At 39.2% G+C, this 6763-nt stretch overlaps 1 protein-coding gene across 1 annotated transcript in view; it reads right to left on the bottom strand.

Moving 5' to 3' along the window:
- Positions 1 to 1650: 1650 nt before the first annotated feature.
- Positions 1651 to 6763, bottom strand: part of mafa (MAF bZIP transcription factor a) — a 67739-nt gene continuing 62626 nt past the window's right edge. The window contains exon 3 of the mRNA XM_072465724.1: positions 1651 to 1957. The gene's annotated coding sequence lies outside the window, so the exon portion shown is untranslated. The remainder of the gene's footprint in view (positions 1958 to 6763) is intronic.

The following is a 6763-nucleotide window of genomic DNA, read 5'->3' as shown; positions in this document are numbered from 1 at the left end:
AGTTCTTTTTTCACATTTTAAGAATAAAAATCAAGTACTACAACGCCTTTAAGTGCTACATATCTTTTGTAGATTGACATTAAAAACTGATCAAGATGCAAGGGCTGCACATCTGCTTAGCTGTGGTCTGCTCATCAACACAGAGTGAACCTCAGCGGGACGTCAGCTCACAGAGCCTCCACATGTTTGAGATCAACGCTCACTCAAGTGTCTCTCTGAGATACAGACACTACTGTGTCCCTTTAAACTTCCACCTTTCTTGTCTTTCCTTTCTCCAAATACTTTTGCAGGATCCCTCTGACCAGGATCCCTCTGACCAGGATCCCTCTGACCAGGATCCCTCTGACCAGGATCCCTCTGACCAGGATCCCTCTGACCAGGAGCCCTCTGACCAGGATCCCTCTGACCTGTTCTGATCCAGCACTTTTCTGCCAGTTCATGGACTCTGTGTGTTTGACATGGGATGAACGAACAGGTGTTGACAGCAATTTACATGACACTTATTCCTCTTAATTGAATTACCCTTTACAGAATATATCAGATTTGTTTCCAAACATACGACAAACAGTCTTCCCCATGTTCGTAAATATTGTGTCGCATTTCAATGCAGCATAACACATTCGAATAACAGCAGAATCTGATTCAAGCTTTATCTTCTGTGGGCATTCATAAAGGCTGTTGTGTGTTATGCTAATAGGGCTGGTTCTTGTTTGGAAGACCAGTTTCAGATTGTTTATGGACATACAGTAAAACAAAGGAAGACATTATTTGTCTGAGTTGGAGTTTGGATTAAGCATCATATTTTTCAGAAAATCAAATATGTGCTTGTGGACTTGATCCCTCTGGAAGTCAACATGCAAAGTACAGCATCTTGAACTTTACATAGAGTACATATATACAGCAGCAGAAGAACGTTGGTAAAAGAGTGTGATGATGTGTTTGTCTGTTACGATTGTGTTCCCTGTCGTCTTGTGTGTCCATCAGGTCCACTGGTCAGTGAACTGAGGGACAGTGCAGGGAGATGTGGATGTCATGAAGCCTCGATGTCCAGCACACAGAGAGGTAGAGGATGTACTGCTGAATGTGAGCCGCCTTCTTCATGCTAAGCTTACATTTTTCTCTTCCTTGGCACACAATTTTAACTCTCCATTTTACAGTCTTCATAGTTCATAGAAGATTGCCCTACAAAGTGGCTCAAGATCCAAGTGACATTTCAAACCATGTCACTTGGATCAATACTGTGAGGATGAAATTGAAGTCACCCTTACTTGAAGTAACCAAGATTTCAAAAGAATATAAATATAAACACGTCCATAGGTCATTGTGTGGCTTTGCTCTGATGGGATGAAGTCTCCAGCTCTGAATCTGAAGAGAATGCATGGACAAAATGTGTATACATATTGGTAATTATGTAGCTATAAGAAAACAAGTGTCTCTAAAAGTATTGAAATATACGCTGAAAGGTTTTTTGGTGAGTATTAGGCTATTGTCCATGCTGCTTTCTTCACCTGTTCCTATTTACATAAAGCAGGGTGACTACTGAAGTGGAAGACAACTCAATTGGTTGTACAATTTTCTTGTCCAAATATCTTCAGAAGACATGATTTCTAGCCAGCCTTTGGCTAAGACTTTCTCACACTATCCAAAGTCTTTCCTGTTTTCAATAGGATAAATGTTCCTGTTGAGGACAAGTAACAATTCTGACAAAGATCTATTTACAGAAGCATGCATCTGTGATCTCCCCTTTGAGGAGATAGTAGTCATTCCCACATTGGTTCTCTGTATTTTCTACAAAAAAAAGCTTGAGCCAACGGCCAGGAAGGGCGACGGGGTTCTACAGGGTTTCTCTGTATAGATGAAGGATTTCTGAGCATCAGAGTTGAATGTTGTGCTTTGTTGGTGGTTGGTGCGATTGGTCAGCCGCTCTGATGTCATCGCTGCTTCAGTGTTCTGCCATCTGTGAACAACAGAGGGGTTTGGGAAGAGAAAAGAGAGAAAAGTTGAGCAATATTCACACCTTTATTGTTACAAGAGTGTAGCAACCACAGGCATAACAACCTCCTCCTTATTAGAGGGTAATGGCAAAGTGACTCATGGTGTCAGTATTTGGATGTTCAGGCCCGGTGCTGTCTCTGCGGCCTGTATGAAAACAGAGGTGACGTGAGCCCCCTGTGAGTCTACATGCCATTCCCCTGGGCTCAAATTCACAGTGACACTGGTAGCAGTGTGTGGTGACTCCTTAATCAACTTCTATTAGGGCCAAGGAGAGACAAGTACATTTACACAGTCTGTGGCTTTGCATTAAACCAAATTTATTCACTGATGCTTGTGAAACACGGAGCAGGTGATCGTGGCTTGCGTTTTGTATGGAAGATCTTTTGTTGCAACGGAGTTTGAATTTTAAACGCTGGTGAATTTCTCACATTTATATTTCTTAACCCCGAAAAAACAGGTTTGAATTGTTTTTATTCTGAATTTCAGTAGCTGAATATTTTGTAATATACATTTTCAATATTATCTTCATCAATTAAAAAAAAATCATCTATTAAATATTCAGCGTGTATACTTTCAAATCCTAACTCACTCAGGTTTGTCTACTAATGTCTGGTAAAAACAGCTTCAAAGGCAGACATCTGACCACAGATACTTCAGACTTTTTCTGTGATGGATCCTGGACAAATGAAGGATTAAACGGACTAGAAAATGAATGCATTTTTCTGTTTGAATGATTAAACTGTGAAAAACATAGAACATGTATATTGACAAATTTGGCAATTGAAAAACAATTCAAACAGGTTGTTTCAGTATTTTAAAAGTCAAAAGAAAGAAATTCACCAGCATTTCAAATTAAAAATGTGATTAAAATAATGATCCTCCATAGTTTCAACAACAACATGAATAGTGGTAGTAGTGGTAGTGCTTACTTTGACATTTGGAACAGCCTCATCTAACAATGATTACATACATACTTTATCATTAGTGACAACACAAATTGGTTACGAGCCCCACCATGTATTGTCCAGCTTTAATCCAGCAGCAACTCATGTCCTACAAGCTTTACATGCTTGGATCATACACACTGCCCTGGGGCGCGCTCCCCCGCTAGCCCTCCTGACTGACTTAGGTTCCTGTGATCACGTCTGTGATGGGAATGCGGGGGCCATTTGGACCTCCAAAGCCAGGTGTTAGCACTTCAGTTCGCTGCCTCATCAATAATTGACAGAGGCAAACCAATCAGAACAATTTGCTCACCACAGCGAAGTGCTAGAGCAGCCTAACACCAGTGAATCATTAATGAGGCAATTAGCTGAAATGGTTAGACGGTTAGGCAGTGCTCCTGTGACGTTCCTCCAGCGGTGTCCTGATACCACATCTGCTCATGATGGAGTGATAGAGCCCAACACCGTATCAGGTAGACACCTTCTGAAGGCGTTCAAGTACATAAGACAGTGGAGTGAACTTTGTTAGAGTCGGAGTGGGTTGGTTGACGTGAGACTCGCTTGACCACAGTGAACAACCCATTTGGCCAGTTCTAAAGGAGATCGGCCTTTATTGGTTGTTGTTACAATCCCAGAGCCCGCCCCGTGCTCCGTCTCTCCAGTGTACAGTGTGTGTGGGCGAGCCTTTACGGACAGAAATAAAATCGACCTCAGTGGCATCGTTCAAACATGGGTGAAGCAGCAACAACAATAACAGCAGATATAGACTTTGCCTTTGAAGAGCACAGATCCGGGATTGTTGTATGAAAGGAAAATCAAAGGCCCAGGGGAGCAGCTCACAAAGCCCCATCGATCCACCATATTGGAACCATTTCATAGTTTATCGATGCGCCTCTACCAGCTTTCAGACCCACGTCCAGCACATGGGCTCAATTAAACCACCAAGCTTGATCCAACTGCATTTAATGATAAGGATGGAGGATGTAATAAGTTACTGTAATTTAAAGTGACACAATATTCAATGCTAGAGTCAGTACAGACAAAATCATACAGAACACTTTTGGATTGCAACATTCTTAACATCAGCGTCATCTTATATTCAATATTCACATCTTTAGATTCTTCTGTGTGCGCAGACATTGCTCAAACGATGCACGTTTATTGCAACATGCTTTTCAAACTCATGTTATTATTCTTTCTAATTATAAGGTTGGGGGTGCTGATTACTATTTGTTCTATTTCTTTTTAGAGTCAATTGGACTGCTGCTAATGCCATCAAGGACAATGAAAAAGCCATATCTTGAATCTGCATCTATGAGATATTAGGAAATGCACCCGCGAGGTTGATGATAACCTTCTTTATTGACTTTAATCACATATTAGTGTTGCGGTGCTAAATGTAAAAGTAATTGATTGGTTATTTTACATGGGTTAAGTTGTGTATGTTTAAACTGACACTTTAAATGAGGCAGATATGGAGGCTGCTTTAATTATTCTTATTCACTATTATAGCCCTCTTGGGACGCCACCTTCAATAAATATTTGCAAACAGGAAATTTGCTGGACATCTTGAGAGAGTCATTACCATTGAGCCTTATGTGCTCAGAGATTAACATGTAATTAAAATAGTAAATCAATATTTATTAAGCTTTTCCTCACAAATTCAAAAGGGACACATGTTATTCTCGGCCCTGAGATGTGATTTTTAGAGTTGACCTGAGAAACCACTTTTTTAAATGGCTCGACCTTACTGTGCCTGAGTTAACAGATATATATATATATATATATATATATATATATATATATATATATATATATATATATATATATATATATCCTGGATGCTCATTTCTCTGCACAATCCAAAGACAAAAATGCCAATGTAGCTATAGTTGCAGCTTCTTCTCTACACATTTGTAGTATAGACTTTGAAGAAAATGCAGATCACACAGCCTAAACCTCTCTGTTGTCCGTTCTTTGAAATGAAAAAGCTTGATGGACTGCTCGGTTCATTGTTTAAAATTACTTGACATATAAATGGCCCAGGAAAACATTGGTTGGCCTCAATTATGCATTGAAAATAAAGTTATGAGCTGGAGGGTGAATTATTGATGTTGGCACCATGGAACAAGAGCATGGTTGGCAATGTGTCACACTTACTTATATATTCATATTTTTTTCCCTGATGCGTCATCTTGTATTGATAAATTTTCATCTAAAACCATACGACGCCCTGGTCGGTGAACGATGGAAACACACGCAGTGAAATATTGGAAACATAATGCAGTATTACTGGAAGGGAGGAAACAGATAACATATTGAGTAACATAATGTATTCTCATAAATAGTAAATATTAAATAACTCACTGCATACTTTATAAATGTGTTTCACCAAGGGTCACTTATGTGATGAAATCTGATCCTTACCTGCAAGAATACAGGAGGATTTAATACCAAAAAAGCACAGAACAGCTTTATAGTGAACTGTGTGATTGAAAGAAGTCTTATTTAACCCAATTTGCAGGAAATGTTATGTATAACCCAAACTGCAGAATAAGTTGAAAAATGATGCAGAAAAGAAATGTGTTATGCCAGACAAAAGCATCAGAACCATGATAATCTACACTAAAAGGTTAAGTTTCTGATAGGGAAGTTGCACTATTGTACCATGGACCAGCTCAGTCGTACTCAACATTTCTTTACCAATATCTGACCTTTCTTATCAGAGGTTAAATTACGTCTACAGTGGAAGAATGGCCAAACTTAAATGAACAATAAGTTAAGTTCACGTGACTTCAATATTCATAATCAGTGTCAGATTTGTTGTCCTGGTCCAAATGAAACAAAAACTGTCACAAAGTTCAATGCATCTTTAAACATAAACAAAAGTTAAAAAAAAACAATAGTCCCAGAAAGTGGTTCCTTAGTCCAAAAAGTGTGATTGTTGTCAGTTTAAAGGATGCTACTCTTGTTATAACCATTTATACCCATTCAAATATCACAGCACATGGGAGTTTCACAGTTTGGTCTGTTTCGGTTTCAAACTTCCATGACTCAAATCTCTGTCATGCCCCAGCCTCTTATGGCAAATGTGATACTTTTACTATTATTTCCAATAAGTGACATGCTTTTTGTCAATCTGCAGTGGGAGTCCATTGTTAACCTTTTGCAGCTCCGCTAAGTGTGTGCGTGTGCAGCCCATTTGGGAGGTGTGAAGTGTTTTCTGAAACAGAGGCCGCCTTCACTTTGCTTTCCCAAGCCCCATAATGTTCAGCTGTAGAGGACGGATCAATAACTATCAGAGCACTAGGATAAATACATTTATCACACTATGATACTACACAATACTACAGCCTGATACATTCAACTGTATCCACAACTTAGGTTTGTCTGGGCATTATAAAACAAACAATACAAAAATCAACTTTATCCCTTTAAGGGACTTCATTTCTATACATTATTTCAACATCCAGTTGGTTTAGATTAGGGCTGAATGACTAAAGGCATTCTGATTAGATATAGGTTTTAAATTGTTTCTTTTTTTTTCTAGCGTTCTTTTCAAATGAATTAAGGTTTTTAAAATGGCCTATGAGATTCTAGGCAAGGCAAGTTTATTTGTAGAGCCCAATCCATACACAAGGCAATTCAAGAAGGAAGAAATTGCATTAAAATCAGAAAACAGATAAAAGCAGAAAAGAGAAGAGTGCAAACTAGAAAATCTGCAATGGCTGAAGCCATTGCTGGAGTGTCTGCGTCTCTCCCCATCTCCCTCTCTCTCTCTCTCGCTCGACTGGCTCCGTCCCAAAATTCTAAAGAATAAAGGC

The sequence above is a fragment of the Eucyclogobius newberryi genome, unplaced genomic scaffold (assembly GCF_026437365.1).
Source record: "Eucyclogobius newberryi isolate DKJ021-1_F unplaced genomic scaffold, fEucNew1.0.hap1 SCAF_5, whole genome shotgun sequence".
NCBI lineage: Eukaryota > Metazoa > Chordata > Actinopteri > Gobiiformes > Gobiidae > Eucyclogobius > Eucyclogobius newberryi.
This window is presented reverse-complemented; position numbering and strand designations above follow the sequence as displayed.